At 35.7% G+C, this 22,267-nt stretch overlaps 2 long non-coding RNA genes across 3 annotated transcripts in view; one reads left to right on the forward strand and one right to left on the reverse strand.

Annotated features, from left to right (window-relative positions):
• Positions 1–22,267, reverse strand: part of LOC149718427 (uncharacterized) — a 220,420-nt gene that overhangs the window by 52,204 nt on the left and 145,949 nt on the right. The gene's annotated exons all lie outside the window — the stretch shown is intronic.
• LOC149718428 (uncharacterized) lies at positions 1,142–11,685 on the forward strand. 2 transcript variants are annotated; one of them, XR_016370406.1, is made up of 3 exons: positions 1,142–1,308; positions 1,380–1,691; positions 11,419–11,685. It is a non-coding gene; the product is annotated as an uncharacterized LOC149718428 (long non-coding RNA). The 2 variants fall into 2 exon arrangements; XR_016370405.1 differs by lacking the exon at positions 11,419–11,685 and adding an exon at positions 5,092–5,357.

Consider the following 22,267-nt stretch of genomic DNA (forward strand, 5'->3'; position numbering starts at 1 on the left):
CGTTTGAAAAGGGTCAAAACAACTTGGCTAATGCGTATCAACCATCCTTTAAGACGCTTGACAACCACGAAGAACTTGAAGTCACTCTTACTGGCCAAGGGGTCAGGGAAAAGATAAAATTCTTGACCATCAGGTCCGGTGACATTATCGACTTTTCTCCGCTTCTTCACCCACAGTGAGCAAAAAGAAAAAGAAGAAGGAAAAAAAAGGCCAAAGTATTCGACGCCATGTCCATTCTTTTTCTAAGGGAGATTTTAATCTGTTTTTTACTATTTCTTGTAGGACTTTTATCTCTAAGTGTTGATTTTTTTTTAAAGGAAGATGATACCGGATGTACGAACCAAAAATTACTGGATTATTTCGAGCCACCAAGTCTTAACGTAACGATGTCTAACTGACGCTATGAGATCATTTCACCGAATGTGAGATGTATAAAGATCAACTAGGCCTACATCAGAAATTCATAACCTAGTAATAATAAGAATCACTGAGTTGACATTTTCTCGAGGCTTCTGAGAGGGTTTTGAGGGAGGAGCTAGACTTATCATTATGTACGATAAATTTTGCGTCACGAATAATTTATCTTGTTGCACTCCCGCTCCTGACCTCGCGTTGCACCGTCACAGTATTATGGGCTTTTGACTTTATTACTCATGCGCTACAAATATAAGCAGACGACCAACCAATCAAATCACAGTAAGAAAGGAGTCAGAATTGCTACGTCACAGTCATATTAGCTCGTGACTTTATTGCCCATGCGCTATAAATATATGCAGACGACCAACCAATGAAATCACAGTAAGAAAGACGTCAGAATTATGACACGTAACGAAGAGCACTCAAGCCCCGCCTACAACACCCGCATAGAAATTACCATTGAGGATAAGGGGCCACAATGATTCCAACTAGCTTATGGATTCCTGTGTACTTACACTACGTATTTTAAAAACCAAAAGTGAACAATATGGTTTATAACCTATAGAGGTTGTTCCAAAAGGTCCATCACAATGTTCTTTGGGCAATTTGTTCGATGACACTTTGCCGTACGGTCCACCGTTTTGCAGTTATATTTTTATTTTTTAGTGTATTAGGGATGACCCCTTAATTAAACAGCATTGTCTCACAGTTTCCTATAGTTAAATTGAAGAGGTCATCCGTAAAAATACTATGTACAATCTTAACTCGAAAACGGTGACCAGGAAGTCAAAATATCATAGAAATTACTCGAAATCACCCAAAGAACATCCCCCTCAATTTTTCTTACACCTAACACAAACACCTCGTATAGTAGATATAGATAAAATGAGTGTAAGTTACAACACTATTATAGAGTGTTTGCACAGAGAAAACACTAAGTATACCTTTTTTTCTCATTTCAGAAAAAGCTATTTAGCTTTTAAATTCTGTTTGAAGAAAAAAGTTGCGGTGATACCTCGACTACTTCCTAAGAAATATTTCAGATCCTACTTCCGTTTTCTGTTTGATTTCTCAAGATCTTCAGATGCTATCAAAGATATTCCTTTTTTTTTCTTTTTTGGGAGGAAAGTCGAAATCGAAAAAGGCTCGAGGGCTAAGCCTGTTATTAAGGAACGCAATCAAAATCAGCTCAATGTTCAATTGGAGCACGGGTCCAGCGTGATTTATCTTTAACGAAACGAAGAAATTTCTAAGAAATATTCTTCCATCCGTATGTAAGTACATGGTACAAACTACACCAATGTCTACGTTAAAGGGAAAGTTCAGGTAACATTACATTATAATAAGAAGCGATATCTAGTTTATTAGGGAGAAGGTTTAAGATGCCTAAGTATTCGCGCGCCATAGTCCCAGTCCCCCTTTCAAATACAAGGGGGGACGTAAAAGGAGGCCGGGCTATTTCGCCTCTCCTCAGTCGGAAAATACGTAATTTTCGTCATTCGCATCGCACTGACGTGAGTTTTCAAGAAACAATGAGATGCTGGTTGTAATTTAGAGGCGGGGATTAACTCCGGGCCTACCTTTGGATTGGACTGGAGATAAATAAATCTAGAAATGTGGCGAATTTATACCTTCTCCCTAGTAAAATAGATATCGCTTCTTGATTATACCTTAAAGATCAGGATCTTTTATTACAAAAAAATTACCATTTAATTAGTCTTAGCCATTGGTTTGGTGTAGTCTGCTAAACCGAACCTTTTACCCTACAGGATTGGTTGAATTCTCACGGACTGAGAGAGGTAAGGGGTAAGAGGTTCGATTTAGCAGACGCCACTAAACCAAAGGCGGATGGCGCTGTAGTCCTTGATAGTTTTTAAGACTAATTAAATGCTAATTATCATATTGTAATAAGATATCATTTACAGGGTGACCACAACAAAGCCTTCAAAAAAATATAGGAAAATAGGAAATTTACAATTGATTTATAGGAAATTATAGGAGATTTTTCATTAAAATAATAGAAAAATATAGGATATTTGCCATTGAAAAAATAGGAAAATATAGGTTTCAAATGATTTGGATTAAATAAGACATGATTTTCAACACAAACTAAAACAGTATTAATCAACTTAATTTAAAAATATTAAATACAATTCGTTAGCCAGATACCTCGTGGAAATGACGGAATACTAAACTCAGGGCCCGATTAAGCAATTTTGCACCCGGGCGCCAAGATAATGTGCGCCCCCTTAAGTTGGAAAAAAGAACAGCAAATGTTGCTAAGGGGGAATAGTTTAACTCAATGCGACGGCAACAAGTCTTGCGCCCAGGGGCCATTACCCACTCGCCCCCTTTAATCCGTCCCTGACTATAACATATTCAAAGGGCATCTCCCTATCTCTGGAACAACCAGAGTTACGAGCCTCCAAAGTAGTGTAATGCTATTCTTATGGAGAGGGGTATGTTTGTGAATATTTTCCTCATTTACTTCACCCCTGTTTTCTCGATCCCCAAGTTTTTAGTATGGTTAGATGGTGGGGGGCAAATAGGACTATTACATAATCAAAGGGCATCTCCGTATCTCTAGTAGAACCAGAGTTATGAGCCTCCAAAGTTGGCTGTAATGCTATTCCTATGCAAGGTGTGTTTATGAACATTTTTCTTAATTACTCAGCCCCTTTTTACTCGACCCCCAAGTTTTTAGTATGGTTGGATGGAGAACTCAATGCGCTCCCAACAAGCCTTGTGCCCCCTCGGTCTCCCCTTTAATCCGTCCCTGGCTAAACTAAAAACACGATCTGAAGCAGACAACAAGTTTTTTTAACTCTTATTTTTTTCCGTTTCCCATAACATTTTCATGGAGTAATTTTATCGGCGTGAGAATTATGTTTCCTTAAAAGTGCCTTACATTGCATCTAAGTCTCCTAAATTATAGCTCCATGGTCGCAGGCTGGCAGCAAGGATTTATAATACAAGCTAAACGTTAGCTTATGTTATTAATCCTTGGTTTCAGAAATGCAAAACTGCATTCATGTGTGTCACACTTTATATTTTTGAGTGCCATCTACTAAAACCAACAGTGAGAGCGCGCAAAGTATCAAAAAATTTCGAAAAATAGGAAAATATAGGAAAATTGTCTAAATTATAGGAACTAATAGGAAGGTATCGAAAAAATAGGAAAAATTATAAAATATAGGAATTGTGGTCACCCTGCATTTATTTATTTATTAATATTTAATTCCTTTTATATTTAGAAAAACACCGTTCTTTAAAGGTATAATCAGTTATGTTACCTGAACTTTTCCTTTAACTATATAAACAAAAATTCAGCGTGATCCCCCCCCCGGGGAAAACTAGCTTGCGTAACTCTTTGAAATGAACTGAATATCCATAAATTTAAATTTTAAATTAGAAATGAAAAGAAAATAGAAGAGGGTGACTATGTGCCATACAGTTTGTTTCTGGTAAGTCTGCCATAAATTAAGGGTGATGTTCTTTGGGAAATCGATTTTGAATCGAAATTGTTCTATGACATTTTGACGTCCGGGCCACTGTTTTCAAGTTAAGAACCCTTAGATTTAGTTAAGATAATAATTTATAATTTAATTAAGGGGTCATCCCTAAAACAATCAAATCATAACTCGAAAACAGTGGCAAAATCTTATAGAACAATTTCGACTCAAAATTGATTTCCCAAAGAAAATCCCCCTTAATTTACGGCAGACTTATCAGAGTAGCTACCATATCAATATTAAAATGTTTCTACACTGATAAGCAAATTCTTTCCTCTTCGAGCTAAACTAGATAGATATGTATGGTATTTGGTTTATTTTGATGTTAATAATTTTCGACAAAAGATACAATCTTAGGAAAATTGTCGCTACATCTTTCATTTATTAAAATACTTATATAAATACTTTAAAGGTTTAACAATGATTCAACCACGCCACCAAAAGCATGCAGATAATAAACCAGAATTCAAACTTTAATTTTTAAAAATGAAATATTTAAAAAGGCACCATAAAGTTCAGATAAATATTATTAGTAATATTATATTAATATAATATTAAAATTTGTAAGTTATAAACACAGTGTATTAGATCTAACTTTACATAGTTTTAAAAATTTATCAGATACATTAGCGCTCGAACTTTGCCCCACGTGCTTCCTCAATTTATGAATAATACCCTGAACTTGAAGATAAATTTGTTTAATTATATTTAAGGGTACAAAGTCTATGATACCAGGGATAGAATTAATTTTAGAAGTAGGAATGGAGAACAGAGTAATCTAGGCGCGCGCCAAAGTCCCGGACCCCCTTCCACGGGACGGGGGGGGGGGTATGAAAGAAGAGGCGGGTCATAGCGACAGAGGTAAAAATGAATTTATTATCTTTCTCCATCCCCGTCAACAACGTCATCAAAACGTAGCTTAAGTGAGCCAATAAGATAATTTAAAATTTTCGTTACGTATTGGAGGCAGGGGCTCTGTGCTGGGCTATGAGTCGGACTGAATTAAATACTAACCGTTCTCCATTCCTACTTCTAAAATTAAATCTATCCCTGATGATACTTAGTACATGTCAGAGTACACGTTTATTATTTCGTTCCTATGAAATATTATTTGTCAAATGTTCTTATCAAAAAATAAGCGTACGTTCAATCGGAATTGCAGATCGAGAAAGGAAATAAATTTGGTTACAAAAAGAAATCAAGGGAAGAAGCAGTAAACAAATTCTGAACTTTTTATCATCAACCTTTCCGGAAAAATCCGTTTCGTCTTGAACAAATTCGTTAAGGAGATTTCGTTCGTTTCCACCGATATTAAAGACAGGAAAAGTAGTACCGAATAAAACAGATATTTTCTAAGGGAATTCACTAAAAGGAAAAGATTCCTAATCTACACATTATCCGTTAAAATAACAGCCTTTTTATAATTATTAAAGGATGAATATTAAAAAAAAAATTAATTATCTCTTATTACAAAATAATTGGCATGTAAGTAGTCTTATAAACGAGAACTACTGCGCCGCCATTGGTTTAGAGTCGTCTGCTAAACCGAACCTCCTACCTCTAAGGAATTGGTTGAACCAATCTCTACTAATGGCAAGTCAGTAGTCAGTGTTTAAAGACCAAATAAATGGCAATTACTGTTAAATAAGATATCATCTATTTTATGTTCAAAATATAAGCTAGTTCATCCACAAATACAGGTGCAAAATTTTGTTTGCAATACTCCATATGGTTTCAAATGTGGTAAGGTTGTACAGCACCCAACAATGACGCAGTGGTCCCCATAAATGTTTTTTTGGGTCAGTTTTCATTTTCCTTCTAACGAAACCTCCTGGTTTAATAGCACTAACGTTACATAAACCAAACTAAACTACGAAGCGCGAAAAATTTATCTGAAAAGCCGTATATAAATATATATGAGAAGTGAGGGGAGGGGAGGGGAGGTGTCTGAATTTCTTTCGATTTTTATCGATAAACTTAGTAAAGCCAAAAAAAGGCAAAAACCAACCAAATTGGCCTTGCTAGTCTGCTAGATTTGAGATTTACAAACGTCTTGTTTGGGCCTCGGATAACTTTGGGAAAATTCAACTCCTGTAACAAGGAAGTAAAAATACCTAAGTTATATTGCATTTTGTACCTTTTTTTCTTGTGTAGAGAAAACTTTTAAAGGGATAATGAATCGAAAATAAATACGATTACTTAAAAAAATCAGAAAGTGAGGAGAGCGTATGTGATGACGATGTAATCAGATAATCATAAGGAAAAAGTTGCGAATAAATTCTAGGGCTAGTACGCAGGCAGGCCGAAGTACATTTACAGGGTTCGGAGGAAATTTTTACATTGAAAATCCCTGACTTTTTCAGCTTACTCCTGACGAAATTATGCCAATATCTCTGACGATTTTAAGGTGTTTACTAGAGTAGAGCCCTTCTTCATCACACCTGGTCCAAATTTAGCAGTGCTCGTAGCATGATTTGATATACCAAACGAAATCCCTGACTTTTTAATCAAAAAAAAACCCTTTAAATCCCTGACTTATTCCCTCATTTTCAAAATCCCTGACTTATCCAGGTGTTCCAGGTTATTCAGGAACCGTACGAACCCTGATTTAGCAGGTATGTCCTAGTAATCTATGATTATAAAGATCCAAAAATATTGTAACGCCCAAAATATTTTCATTGGAAAGATGCGAAAAAAATACACTTTAATATTAAATTAGAGCTCTGATTGGTAGACCAAATATGACATAGAGAAAGCTAGACTTGACGTCATGAGAATCATCTTGGACAATACCAATACAGAAAGAAGGCTATCATTCACCCCAATAACACACTTTCTAATATGCATATTTGCCTTTGATAGTTGCAAAAATTTCAATACAAAAATTAAAGATTCGATTTTCAACGCAACAATCCATCCCATTAATAAGTAAAAAACTAAAAACTCTACAATATAATTCTAAATTTGAAGGAAAAACACCATTCGAACTCGTAGAAAAAAAACACGACCAATCAAAACACTGTATTACCCCTTGAACTATACACATAAGTTGTAACAAAAAAACCTACCCGGGAAAAATACTCCATCACCGATTCTTTAAATTTGCATAAGCTCACGATGAGAGAGACGGTAAGAAAAAACAAGAATAAAATATAGAGAAAAGGGCAAAAGAACAACGATAAAAAACAAACCAAAATTGGTACAGTAAATTGGTTGAAAACTTTAAACGAACACTTAAACTACACTGCGTTTAAGCTGAAAAATAAGGAGAGATCCAATTCTTATCTCTTTTTTCCTTTGTTCTTTGTCGCCAACGGCAATATTACGTATCTAAAGGCAAAAGTGAACTTCTGATTAGGATTCCATAGTATTCGATAGAGTTACTGCAGCTTCGCTACGATTACAGTGTTGAAGAGATCAAAATCACTCTGAAAATCGCTATACTGACGACGGAAGAAATAGGTATGCTAAATTTCAGACCTAAGAAACAGTACAATCCATCTATTTATGCATGGTATTTCTGATAAGTCTGCCATAAATTAAGTGGGATGTTCTTTGGGCGATTTTGAGTCGACAATGTAACTTATATGACACTGTCTTCGAATTATGATTTGAGTGTTTTAGTTGCCAATTATTATACAGGGTGTTTCGGAGAAGTCTGGCACAAATTAACAGGCGTGTTCTTCGGGTCAAAAGAAGTCAAAAATGTTCTATGAACTTTTGGGTGAAAGCCCCCCGTTTCAGAGTTATGTACTCTCCAAAGTTGGCCTTAAAACAATGGAATTTTGCCGATATGTGGAACTGGTATTATGCCTTTGGACAAATTGTTTTCTAATTTACCATAAGCTTATGTACGAAGAAATTAACAGCTAGTGAAGTGGTTTAAAGGGCCGCTAACATTATTCGTTCTCGTATTAATAACGTTTTTACAAAAATATTAATCCCAAACAAATTTATTGCACCTTAAACGCCAGTTACTTGTTTAATTAGACTTTTTGTTTTATGTTCCTTCGGTTACAAAACATCAGCATTTACAAAAATTGTTCAAAATGACCTCCTTCAACGTTTAAGCAAACTTGCGCGCGTCTTTTAAACGACTCGCGAACACGTTCGAAGATTCCTGGCGTGTTGCGGATGTTATCACACCCATCAATTATTCTTGGTCTTAAGTCCTGGACATCTCGAACTTCACTACGGTACACCAAGTCTTTCAAATGGCCCCACAGGAAAAAATCACATGGGTTGAGATCCGGCGATCTTGCTGGCCAATCAATAGCTCCGCCTCGACCTATCCACCTCAAAGGGAATTCGACATCAAGATGCTGTCTTACTCGAAGGCTAAAGTGTGGCGGTGCCCCATCGTGCATGAACCACATTCTTTGTCGGAGGTCCAACGGTACGTCTTCGAGAAGGTCTGGTAAATTGTCCTGCAAAAATCTCAAGTATGCCTCCCCATTTAACCTTGGTTGCATAAAAAAGGGTCCAATTAACCAATCGCCTACAATTCCGCACCACACGTTCAAACTAAACTGCACCTGATGTGCCCTTACGCGTGTCGCGTGTGGGTTTCTTTGGCTCCACTCGTGCTGGTTGTGCAAATTAATTACACCGCCACGCGAAAAATTGGCTTCGTCAGAGACCAGCAAAATACGTGGAAAGTCCAAGTCTATTACTTGTGCCAAAAACCACTGGCAGAAAGCTACTCTTCTTGGACAGTCACCTTCGTTTAAAGCTTGTACTTTTTGTAAATGGTATGGGTGGAACTGGTGTCCACGAAGGATTTTCCAAACGAGTACATGATTTACACCTAATTGGCGGCCAATGATCCTGGTGCTGGTTGTAGGATCTTCCTCAAAAATAGTTAGTACATTGTCTTCAATGTCCTCGGGTACAATCTGCGGGCGAACTTCAGGGCCTGACGGTTGTAGCTTACCGGTTTCTCTCAAACGTCTGTCAACAGCACTAAACGTTTGCCGATTCGGAACTTGTCGTTCAGGAAAGTGCTCCTGGTACAAGCGCCGAGCTTCAACCCCATTGCCTTGAGCCAATCCGTACATCAGATGCATATCTGAATACTCTGCATTCGTGAAGTAGACCATTATTTGTTTTAGAGAAGCTACCAAATTCGCATTTAAAAAGTAAAGCACATTAAATTCGATTTTCCTTTACTCAAGCTTAAGTAGTTGTGATTCTTAAAAAAACATTCCGATTGTTTTATCCAACGCAGCGTAATTTGTTTTTTAATTTCACTACTTAAGCTTGAGTAAAGGTCAATCGAATTTAATGTGCTTTACTTTTTAAATGCGAATTTGGTAGCTTCTCTAAAACAAATAATGGTCTACTTCACGAATGCAGAGTATTCAGGTATGCATCTGATGTACGGATTGGCTCAAGGCAATGGGGTTGAAGCTCGGCGATTGTACCAGGAGCACTTTCCTGAACGACAAGTTCCGAATCGGCAAACGTTTAGTGCTGTTGACAGACGTTTGAGAGAAACCGGTAAGCTACAACCGTCAGGCCCTGAAGTTCGCCCGCAGATTGTACCCGAGGACATTGAAGACAATGTACTAACTATTTTTGAGGAAGATCCTACAACCAGCACCAGGATCATTGGCCGCCAATTAGGTGTAAATCATGTACTCGTTTGGAAAATCCTTCGTGGACACCAGTTCCACCCATACCATTTACAAAAAGTACAAGCTTTAAACGAAGGTGACTGTCCAAGAAGAGTAGCTTTCTGCCAGTGGTTTTTGGCACAAGTAATAGACTTGGACTTTCCACGTATTTTGCTGGTCTCTGACGAAGCCAATTTTTCGCGTGGCGGTGTAATTAATTTGCACAACCAGCACGAGTGGAGCCAAAGAAACCCACACGCGACACGCGTAAGGGCACATCAGGTGCAGTTTAGTTTGAACGTGTGGTGCGGAATTGTAGGCGATTGGTTAATTGGACCCTTTTTTATGCAACCAAGGTTAAATGGGGAGGCATACTTGAGATTTTTGCAGGACAATTTACCAGACCTTCTCGAAGACGTACCGTTGGACCTCCGACAAAGAATGTGGTTCATGCACGATGGGGCACCGCCACACTTTAGCCTTCGAGTAAGACAGCATCTTGATGTCGAATTCCCTTTGAGGTGGATAGGTCGAGGCGGAGCTATTGATTGGCCAGCAAGATCGCCGGATCTCAACCCATGTGATTTTTTCCTGTGGGGCCATTTGAAAGACTTGGTGTACCGTAGTGAAGTTCGAGATGTCCAGGACTTAAGACAAAGAATAATTGATGGGTGTGATAACATCCGCAACACGCCAGGAATCTTCGAACGTGTTCGCGAGTCGTTTAAAAGACGCGCGCAAGTTTGCTTAAACGTTGAAGGAGGTCATTTTGAACAATTTTTGTAAATGCTGATGTTTTGTAACCGAAGGAACATAAAACAAAAAGTCTAATTAAACAAGTAACTGGCGTTTAAGGTGCAATAAATTTGTTTGGGATTATTATTTTTGTAAAAACGTTATTAATACGAGAACGAATAATGTTAGCGGCTCTTTAAACCACTTCACTAGCTGTTAATTTCTTCGTACATAAGCTTATGGTAAATTAGAAAACAATTTGTCCAAAGGCATAATACCAGTTCCACATATCGGCAAAATTCCATTGTTTTAAGGCCAACTTTGGAGAGTACATAACTCTGAAACGGGGGGCTTTCACCCAAAAGTTCATAGAACATTTTTGACTTCTTTTGACCCGAAGAACACGCCTGTTAATTTGTGCCAGACTTCTCCGAAACACCCTGTATAACTAGGTGCTACCCGCGGCGTCGCTCACGTGTAATAAGAACTTCCATCAAAATGATATAAAGAATGGATAGATTTTTTTTGATGACTAATGTTTTAGTAGCACCTCAGAAGCGTAGGCACTCGGCATTGCCCGTCAGCCCGTCGGGACATTTTTTATTACTTTTCACGCGGACATCAATCCATAAAGAAGGGGTTTTTCAATTTTTGGCAGCCATTTAAAAAGATGGCAGCAAATCGAACCCAAAAGACTATTCAGCCCGTCTATAAGTTAAACGAAACCTGTGTACTGAATATTTGTGAAATCGATTGAAACGCGCGGACTTTGTTGCATAAAGGAAGATTTTTTTATATTTCTGGGCGCCAGTTATTAAGATGACGGCGGATTGGAAAAATCTTCCTTAGTACGCTGTGACGCCCAAGTTTCGTACTTCATGTCCTGCAAATTTTCAGCCTTCTAGGGCAAGCTGTTTGGGCTGGGTGTTGATTATCAGTCAGTCTGTCAGTCAGGACTTTGATTTATATAGATATAGATAGAGTTATTGGTCATAACAATAAGGGTAACACCGCTTGACTTCGGCCTTTGAATAGCGTTGTTAATTTTGTATTGTCAGTAATTTCTTTTTAAGATGAATATTACAGTTACAGATGAAATCAAATGAGCACAGTCTTGTTCATGACAATTTTTTTTTCAGAATGTAGTGTTGCGATTTCAGACCAAGTAAGGGCTGGTATGATCTCCTCTATACTGTAAATCGCAGAACTCCCATCACAAGCTGGTGGTACCGTTGAAGTGGAACTAAGGTTACGGGCGTGCAGAGATGAAGACGATTTGAGGGGACCGTCGCTCTCTTCATTTTATTTTAAAGAGATGTAATAAAATATTTAATTTTATTCATTGACTATTTGAATATATAATTGCGTAGTTATGGAAAGTGAATACAAGTAGAAGAAACGACAGAACTGAATATAGCACTGTTTTCATTCCAACCTTCCATAGCGGGAGGATGAGGTGGAAAAACCTCGTGGGCAGCCTGGTAAAATGTAGACAGGTGACAAAGGAACATTGTAGGGCTTTTGAATGATTCCTGGTGGAAAGACTGTTGGGTGAGAAGAGAAAGAGCACCCTCTTTTCCTCTCCTATTTTTCCTCCATGTTGAAATATTCGGTACGTGTATGTAATAGTGCTTTTGTTCACATTAGATCAAATCTACTCACGAATTTCATAGAATAATATACTTGAAAGTATTGAAATATTAAAAATTATTAAGTTTTTACTAAAAATTTAAATATTCTTGATATTTTCGTGGATTTTACTAAAATTTTAAATATTCTTCATATTTTCGTGGATTTTTACTAAAATTTAAATATTCTTGATATTTTTGTGGATTTTTACTGAAAATTTAAATATTCTTGATGTTTTTGTGGATTGTTACTAAAAATTTATATATTCTTGATATTTTTGTGGATTTTTACTGAAAATTTAAATATTCTTGATGTTTTTGTGGATTTTTACTAAAAATTTAAATATTCTTGATATTTTTGTGGATTTTTACTAAAAATTTATATATTCTTGATATTTTTGTGGATTTTTACTAAACATTTATATATTCTTGATATTTTTACTAAAAATTTATATATTCTTGATAGTTTTGTGGATTTTTACTAAAAATTTAAATATTCTTGATATTTTTGTGGATTTAATTTAAAATTTAACTAATCTTGATATTTTCGTGGATTTAATTTAAAATTTAAATATTCTTGATATTTTCGAAGATTTTACTAAAAAATTATTTCCCTTGCATTTTCAACTTAAATTCCCCGTTGAAGCTATTGCCCTCAAACATCCAAGGAATCCGGTAGGAATTTTGACGTAGTAATGTTCCCCTCGGACAAAAAAATAAGTTTGGCAGTGGAAGGGTTCTGAAATAAAACCGGGAGATAGAGTTTGATAAAGCGTGAGACGTTCCTCCTTTTCTCTATTTCAAATTCCAGATTTCAAGCAAAAAAAATCTCTCTGTACTAAGATGAGAAGCTCCTGTTGACATGCAATAGCAGATCCTACTTGATCCTTTTATTTGCGTTTCTTCAACTACTCACTATTGGGGCTATAAAATTCTCATACTAGCAGTTGCAAAAAGCGTGGACCCAGCTTAAATAATAAGTTGAGAAACCCGAGACCCGAGAGATGTGCTTGGTATAAAAAAAAAATCATCGCAGCTTGGCTTGGGGTATAAAACGAATGGTTTCGCGAATTTTAATACCTTGGGGGCGTCGAGCTCTTCCAGTAAAAGATATTGCGAAAAATATTTGTCTTTAAACATATTAAAAACGTCACCGACTCATCAACCGGCTTTTAAAGCATATATTCCAGGACGATGAACAAGGGAATGATAAGAAGCTCTCTTCTTGGGAATAGACCTTTCCGATGTAAATAAAGGGGTAGGGAACGTCATAATTAAATGCAACAGACCTGCATGCGACTGGCGTATTTCTCAGAGCTTCCGGTTTAGTATCGGTATCGAACCAACCGATCCGATACTATCGGGAAACCCCGAGTATCGGTGCCGATACCGATATGGTATCGGTACCGGTTCATCCCTAATTAAAAGGGAATGAGAAGACACGTTTGAAAAACATGAGATTTATATAACAAAAGATAGAATTAATTACTGTGAATTCAAAAATATCAAGCTTTTAATTCTCGATTTCTGGTTATTTGGCAATATGCATTTGAAAATGCTTCATATGAAATTATTTGAAATCCACTTTTTATGAAAGGCTAAAACTTTCCCGTTGGCTGACGTCAGAGATATATTTTTCACGTGAGATGATGCTATCAGACCCAGAGTTTAGACTGGGGAGAAGCTCGAGACGCGTATAGGATTCCCGCGTTTTTTTTCATCACGTCATAGTGATGTCATGAAACGGGCGAACAAGCTTGACAAGACACAATTATTGATATATATTGAAACTGAGTTTTCGTGATCTTTCAATGGATTTTAAAAATAGAAACTTTAGTTCAATTACATTAAAAACTTGATATTTTGAAAGTAGAGACTTGAAAGTGTAACGTAATACCATTTTCGTGGCAAAATATGATATGAAATTGTAAATTCGCATTCCCTTTAAATACGTTTCTTCAAAGCAATTTATGGGTTTAAAACCCTTTTCGTTATAGTGATGAAACGTGGAAGTTTTCAAATAACAGTACTTAAGAAACGCCACCCACCAAGCTGTGTAATTTTATTCACACAGAAGGCTATAAAGTTGAAGTGTCTCACCTGCTGTAAAAATGGGACCAACCATGAAACTGGCTATCAGAGTTAATTGTTCAGTTTTATTTTTTGCATGTGTTTGTCACTTAAACATAAATTCAAAGTTCCATTCCCTTCTATATAGTCCTTGGTCTATTACACGAGCCGGGAGGGGGAGGAATCTGGCTTTAATATCTTCCTTTTCCTAGAAAGTTCAGTAAACTAAACCGATATTTTTTATATAGGAAAATATTTTGGATCGATTCAAAAGATCAATTTATAGTGACGTTTTCGAATTGTACAATTTTTTTTTTATTTTTGATTTCCCCCCCCCCCCTGAGCTAGGAATCCATAAAAGTACTTATTTAGGTATCAGCTACAGCCTGTAGAAAGGGTTCCTTGGGTTGCCTTTGTACAGCTACTTTTAAAATTGTTATAAATACAGAAGTTATTACGTAAAAATTGGTAAAATTTCTGATAACCATTTTGCAAGATGGCCGCTGATTCAATTCAAAATCCGTACTTCCTTTGCTCAAAGTTTACTAAATATGGATCAAACCGGAGACACACGTTTAAATGAACATATAGGTTCTTTCAAACTAAATATCAGCTGTAAGGTTATCGGTTCTTTACACTAAAATTTAAATTTAAAATCTCCAAATTTTCGGTTCTTAAGCTTCAAGTTCCCATAGTCCCAGACTATAATATATTTGCTTTGTTGTTTTGGTAAATATTCATATTTTATGCAAATTGCATTAATGGTACGGATCTAGTTACTCAAATGTTAGAATAGAACCTAAGCCGTCTAAAGTCCTACAGACGAACTCAAAAACCAACCCTAACACTTAAACATGGTTGCCAGCTACCGAAAAGATCGAACACTTGAAGAAAAAAAAGTCTACAATAAGGGATTTCAATAATTCCGATGAAACACAAGAACTTTATATTAATTTTACCAACAAAGGAGAAATTTCGAAACTTCATTGTTTCAATAAGGGTAGGAGAAATATTCCTTTCCAATAACAGAAGCAAATACAGCCACGGAGTATTAAACACTAGAGTGGCACGTAAGGAAATTTCACTGTACAGCGATAGTTGTAGAGCTAAAAGTGTATCACCAGTAAAATTGCCCTAATATCCAAGAATCAAACTCCGTGTTTATAGTGCACATATAACCTCTTTGATCCTTTAAATTTAGAGTACTCGGTTTTTTATGCCTGGAAGCCCAAATTTTGATTTCAGGAAAGAGAATAATATTGATTATCTAGCCCGTAGCTCCAAATTTATAACTGAAGTAGACAAGAAACATTACGATTACACAATTTAAATACCTACGTGTGTGAGCGTCACTCGAAAAATAGCACGTCATAGCGTTTAACACCAGAGGTTTCGTACATATTTCAGATTGAGTAATAATAGGAAATCGCAATCACAACCGCATGGAAACCTACAAACTGCTATAATTTCATTTACATAGATAAGCCAAGCCTACTTCTCGAGAAATTGTATCCAATATAGCTTACAATTCAGAAAAGATCATGTTTAGCCTTGAACAATATAACTGTGATCCCTCTTTCTCAATTTGACCTGGCAGTGAAGAATGAAAAACCTAGCCAATAATTGATAAACGCTACGAAGTCGCGTGGACGCGGTAATTGAATAAGCTCTATCTTACCCAATATCATATTATTTCATACCATTACGAGCTGGTATTATCCGCGAACCTTTTCTAAAATAGTTCCTCACCAAACAGGTTTTCGTGTATACAGTGGGAACAAACAAACACACTAACTAACCAGCTACCAGCCCATAATCCACGTTTGTCTTTATATTACCACAAGGGTAGATAAAAATATACATGTAGGCCCGCATGCTTCTAAAATAGCGTGCTTGAATAAGGAAGGAACATACATCATCTCAGAGACAACATCTTCCCTTTTAAAAAATCCTTACAATGAAAACGAACAAAAAACTATGAGAAAAAAAAACTTATATAGACAAACAAAATCCAGTTATCCAAAAAAAAAAAAAAAAGAAAAAAATCTCCTAGCTAATAAAGTAAAATGGAAGAAAAAAGAAAAAGCTTCTCTTATATTGGCTAAAATTTGCTGCTTCATATCAGAAGATCGTTTCTTAAAATAAAACTTCCCTCAAAATTGAATTGAACTTCAGACTTTGAGTGCGTCAGTCAAATATGGTAACTTTCAAGGGTAATCCCATTTTGTTAATTTTGTATTATTTGCAGGTACTCATCCAATTAGAGGGTAATTCATATCTAGTGGTGAAATCAAAGGCTGGTTGCTTATTTTACACAATATTTTGTCTTGCATTTCAGACAGAATGGCGGAACTAATAACTAAAAAGTAAACATCAATTGGACAAGTTGGGATTAAAGTCGTTTTGAGGATTATCTATCGTACAAGCTCAATTGTTATCATTTTCATATTTTTATGTAACATAATTATATTTGTATAAAATAATTTCGGAGAATATTTTCTCTTTCTAAATATGACAACAATAGGCCTATAAGGTCAAATTTAAGACACTAATTATCGAAACTCTAACCTAAATTGGTAACCAAGCAAAAAATCATTCTAAATAAAACCGCACAAACTTGAAAACATCAACATAACCCCATATAACTTAGGGTCAATCTTTTAGAAAAGGTGGACACTTAATGAGGATATCGTCATCTTACTTCCAGCGCTACTGCTAAAATCTTTCTTTAGGAAACGCTAGCATGGGAAACTTACAAAGCAATAAACCGTTCAATTAATAATAACCTATTTTAGCAAAATCCCAAATTCAAACCGCGCAAATGGAAAAAAAGCGGTTTTGAGTACAGCGGGAAGTTTCCTATAGTACTTCTGGTACAGCTAAATTGTTAATCTCTATTTTGGGGAATACTAATATATCTACACGCAATATTGCTATCTAATAAAAAAATCATGTTTTTGTTTTATTAAAATAGCACTTCCATAAAATGAACTTCAGCTCTCAAACACACATCGTAGAAACTTCAAAAGAAACGAAGGCATGCAAACTCAATATTCTATTGATATAATTTGGGATTTTGTCCTGAAAGTCAAGCTTCCATAGTAGTGGAAGTATAGAGTGGGAAAAAACAAAAAAGCAAAATGGGATACCCAAAGAAAAACCTCGAGAAAGAATATGGTTATAAAGGAATCCCATGAATAATTCAGGGTGTTGGTTTATAATGTTTGAAGCTCGCCACAAGATGCCCCGTACTCTCTCTTTATAGCCCCTTTTTTTTAAAGGGAACTGAACACATAATAATATAAAAGTGCTTCAAGAATTCAAACATATTGAATTGGATACTGCATGGAAGGTTGAAATGTCACGCGGGGGAACGTTATAATATTATTGATCTTTCAAGAAATGTTTTTTATTTTCACTTTACTACATTGTAAAAAGAACTCAAGCAAAATATGGCTTTGAAGGTAATGTGAAAATAAAACTAAAATTAAGTGATTTTTATCGATTGTTCAATACTAATTACCCTTTGAACTACTTTACATTACCAGCTTTAATTAGACACCCATCTACCTTGAAACGTACACTTCTACTAGATAAAGGCACATTATATTGGAGGCTATTGAAATTGTCCAAACAAGATGGGCACTCTGATATGTTTTACTCCACATGTTTGCCAATTTCCTTGTGTTAGGGGACAATATTTTGGGGGTTCGTAAATCTGAAACTAAATGTTTTAGACGTCCCCATGTTCTTTGAACTTTTCACTCTGTCTGACCCTTAATTTATGGCAGACTTATTAGAAACACCCTGTATATAAGATCTTTAAGCCTACATGCATTTAATAACAAAAACGTAACTATAAGACTTTTCGGTGTAACTAAAAGGGAAAGACACAGGGGTAAAACATTGTCTTGCATCTCCCTTTTCGGCGCCTGCGCTCTAGGCGTTTTGGGTTCATAGACGGCTATGGGTCAACCCCCTTGTGTGTCTCGATATAGAGGGTTGCCTAAACTCCCTTTTTTGAAATCGAAGGAACTTATTGGGTTGATGATCTGTGGGTGTGTTTGTGGTTAGTGTATGGATAGGTTGAATTCACGAAACACAAGTTTCGATTGAAACTACTTAGGAAAAGATACGATACCAGCTTTGGCCTCGTAGTGCGACAAATAATTATTGATACCATTATAGAGAGTTACTTCATTTCGTCTTCGAATGGTGTTAATTAATTTTATAAATTCGTACCCCAGAACTGCTTATAACTTAGCTTCATAAGAAATGCGCAATTATGAGCAATATGCTATGCAGAAGTTGATATAAGTTTACAGTAAAATTTAATCTATATTGTCACTAGCCTAGCGTATTTGACAATTGGTCCCACCCACTCGTCAGAAGCATCTTCAAACTTAAAAGGAATAAAAATCAATATCTTATAATGGAGTGCAAAATAAAAGTTCCGTGCCCCCTTCATAATCCCTACTAAAATAAAAAGAATTACTATGTATAGAAAAAATCCCTACTGTAAAGAACTTGTATAAGAAGGCTTCGCTAAAAGCATTACTTTCGCTTCGTTACTCGATAAGATTTGCCCCTAAGAGTAAAAAGGAAAATAAAAAGCATTTTCTTTTTTACCTTCTTTTTTGAGTTTTTTTCCCGAGAGGCTAATCACTATCTTGTTCATTCCACATCTCGACTACGGATTAATAGCATTGAGAAGAACAGGGTTTTTTAAATCATTATATTGATTCCCATAAGTTCACTCTTTTTTCATACAAAATAATTATTTGTTGTTATTTCATCAACATAAATCAAGACAAGTTGGGAAACCAAAATAAACCCCCTCCCCGTCGAGACGAACTAAGATGTTTTTCTTAAATAATTAAATAAATATAATTGATATTAATTATTTTAATCGTCATTATTTTACCTTAATTCTAGTTAAATCGTTTTAAGAAACTTTATTCCTAAAAACATGTTAAACATAGCTATTGTTGACGTTTGAATTCAAGCGTATGCCTCTTTAACACTTTTTGGAAATTTAGGGTATATAAGGCGATTGATTCACAACAAATGATTGCGTGAACCCGCAACTGCGTGAAGCTTTGGTGGAAACCATGCCATTGAGAGGCTAGATGTTTCTCGTAACCCTAGTCGATCGCCGCGTACTTCTTAATCCTAACGATGGGAGTAGAAGCCAAAAATTGCTTTCTACAAACACGTTTGCTCCGATTTACCAACTGCAAAAGCGCTGACAGACGCACCAACAGAGAGAGATAGACACGTCCAGAGTAATACCTCTCCGTCATCATCGTCACTCGGAGAGGTAAAAATTATGGATGTCTAACCATTTCATTCTCCAATTAAAGGAACAGCGTGTACGCCTAGTATCTTGAGTGATTAGCCCCTCGACGTTTTCTTTCATCGAAGAATATCGCGAGCATCCAACCATTGACAAATTAGCTGTAACTGACACACTGTGAAAAAAGTCCAATGGAACAATGACTATAGAACGGTTATACGTGTAGCTAGAAAGATCTCGATTCAAGAAACAACTCGGATCTTGAAATAGGGCAAGCGTAAGAAAACTAAACAGATTTACATTTCGGCACTTTTCGAATCCGGATAACGTGACCCATACCATACGTCCATAAAAATGTTTATTTTGCTAATGTTTCGAAATGGATTTTAGAAAGATTTGTATTTAATTCCACCAATGTATATATTTGAACTAATTCATTTATTTGAAAAGCTTTGCTCATATTTCACTGTTTTTTGTGAAGATCGTTCAAGATATTAATTTTTAGCACAAATTTTTCAAAGATTTCGTTTCATTTCGTTAATATTTCCAGTAATGTTGGAAACATTTCCTAGACTTTCCGTAACTTCGAAAACATTCATAGACTTTCCAGAATTCCAGTAATTTTGCAAAAATTTCGCAGACTTTCCGATAATTTCGCAAAAGATTCGCAGACTTTCCACTAATTTCGCAAAACATTCCTAGACTTTCCAATAATTTCGCAAAACATTCCTAGACTTTCCAGTAATTTCACAAAAAAATTCGTAGACTTTCCAGTGATTTCGCAAAAAATTCGTAGACTTTCCAGTAATTTCGCAAAAAATTCGTAGACTTCCAGTAATTTCGCAAAAAAATCGTAGACTTTCCAGTAATTTCGCAAAAAATTCGTAGACTTTCCAGTAATTTCGCAAAAAATTCGTAGACTTTCCAGTAATTTCGCAAAAAATTCGTAGACTTGAAAGTAATTTCGCAAAAAATTCGTAGACTTGAAAGTAATTTCGCAAAATAATACGTAGACTTCCAAGTAATTTCGCAAAATAATACGTAGACTTCCAAGTAATTTCGCAAAAAAATCGTAGACTTTCCAATAATTTCGCAAAAATATCGTAGATTTTCCAGTAATTTCGCAAAAAAATCCTAGACTTTCCAGTAATTTCGTAAAAAATTCGTAGTCTTTCCAGTAAATTCGCAAAAGAATCGTAGACTTTCCAGTAAATTCGCAAAAAATTCGTAGACTTTCCAGTAATTTTGCAAAGATTTCGTACGCCTTCCAGCAATTATGCGAAAAACATTATAGTATATTTAGTGTAGTGTACCTTTTTCGTCGAATGCATACGCGATTTCATTGAATTGCTAACGTTCAAGTCTTAACTAATTCAGAAGATAAAAGAGTGTCTCTACAACGTTGCCGTTCTATTGTCTTTGACAAGGAAGGCGGTCTCAAAGAGGATAAAAAACTAAATAAAAGGAAATAAAAAAAAACCTCGTAATCGAATACATTGTCATTCCATTTGAAAGAGCCCCGCTCCTCTTTCTTATAATTAGCGCAATCTTCTTCCGCCGTCTTTTAATTATCCCAATTTCGCCGATAGAAGCACTATTCTCAAATTAGATCTTTAAGAACAAGATAAGAACGTCCAGCTGGCTGCTGCTGCTGCTGCAACCGAAAATTAAATTCTTGTTTTTCATGATCCCCCAATGAAGAACCAATAATACGTAAAAATCGATTAGGTTTCACTAATTACTGCCAAAAACATAAGATTAAATCCATTCTGTAAACAAATTATCAGCTTCATAAGCAACGCGATAGGCGTAAGTTGACAAGAAGGGATTTCGAAATCAGGTCAAATGTCAAAATGTAGCTAATGCTGCAAGTCATCGATGACTTAACCGATGTTATCGATAACTTTCTCTAATTGAAGATATTTTAAATGTCTGTGTTGTGAATAAGCCCAATTCCCAAAATTCCATTTATGGTCTCAGATATTACAGGTCAAAGTTCATAATGTATATGTTGAAATTCCATTTATGGTCACAGATATTACAGGTCAAAGTTCATAATGTATTTGTTGAAATTCCATTTATGGTCACAGATATTACAGGTCAAAGTTCATAATGTATTTGTTGAAATTCCATTTATGGTCACAGATATTACAGGTCAAAGTTCATAATGTATTTGTTGAAATTCCATTTATGGTCACAGATATTACAGGTGAAAGTTCATAATGTATTTGTTGAAATTCCATTTATGGTCACAGATATTACAGGTCAAAGTTCATAATGTATTTGTTGAAATTCCATTTATGGTCACAGATATTACAGGTCAAAGTTCATAATGTATTTGTTGAAATTCCATTTATGGTCACAGATATTACAGGTCAAAGTTCATAATGTATTTGTTGAAATTCCATTTATGGTCACAGATATTACAGGTCAAAGTTCATAATGTATTTGTTGAAATTCCATTTATGGTCACAGATATTACAGGTCAAAGTTCATAATGTATTTGTTGAAATTCCATTTATGGTCACAGATATTACAGGTCAAAGTTCATAATGTATTTGTTGAAATTCCATTTATGGTCACAGATATTACAGGTCAAAGTTCATAATGTATTTGTTGAAATTCCATTTATGGTCACAGATATTACAGGTCAAAGTTCATAATGTATTTTTTGAAATTCCATTTATGGTCACAGATATTACAGGTCAAAGTTCATAATGTATTTTTTGAAATTCCATTTATGGTCACAGATATTACAGGTCAAAGTTCATAATGTATATATTTTGAAATTCCATTGATAAACGCTTGGCGTGCAGTTCAGATTGTAAATAATTGTTCTAACGGTCCTTTTCGACGTTAAAAAAATGTGTAGTCAACCCTCAGTATTGGGACACACTAGGGGGTTGATACATAGCTGTCTCTGCGCACTCACGTGTTACAAAAAGACTACAGCGCAGGTGCCAAAAAGCGAGAAGGAAGGCGGAGTTTCAACCC

Source organism: Phalangium opilio, unplaced genomic scaffold (genome assembly GCF_054372755.1).
Source record: "Phalangium opilio isolate 3A_F unplaced genomic scaffold, DU_Popi_V2 ptg000002l_1, whole genome shotgun sequence".
Classification (NCBI taxonomy): Eukaryota; Metazoa; Arthropoda; class Arachnida; order Opiliones; family Phalangiidae; genus Phalangium; species Phalangium opilio.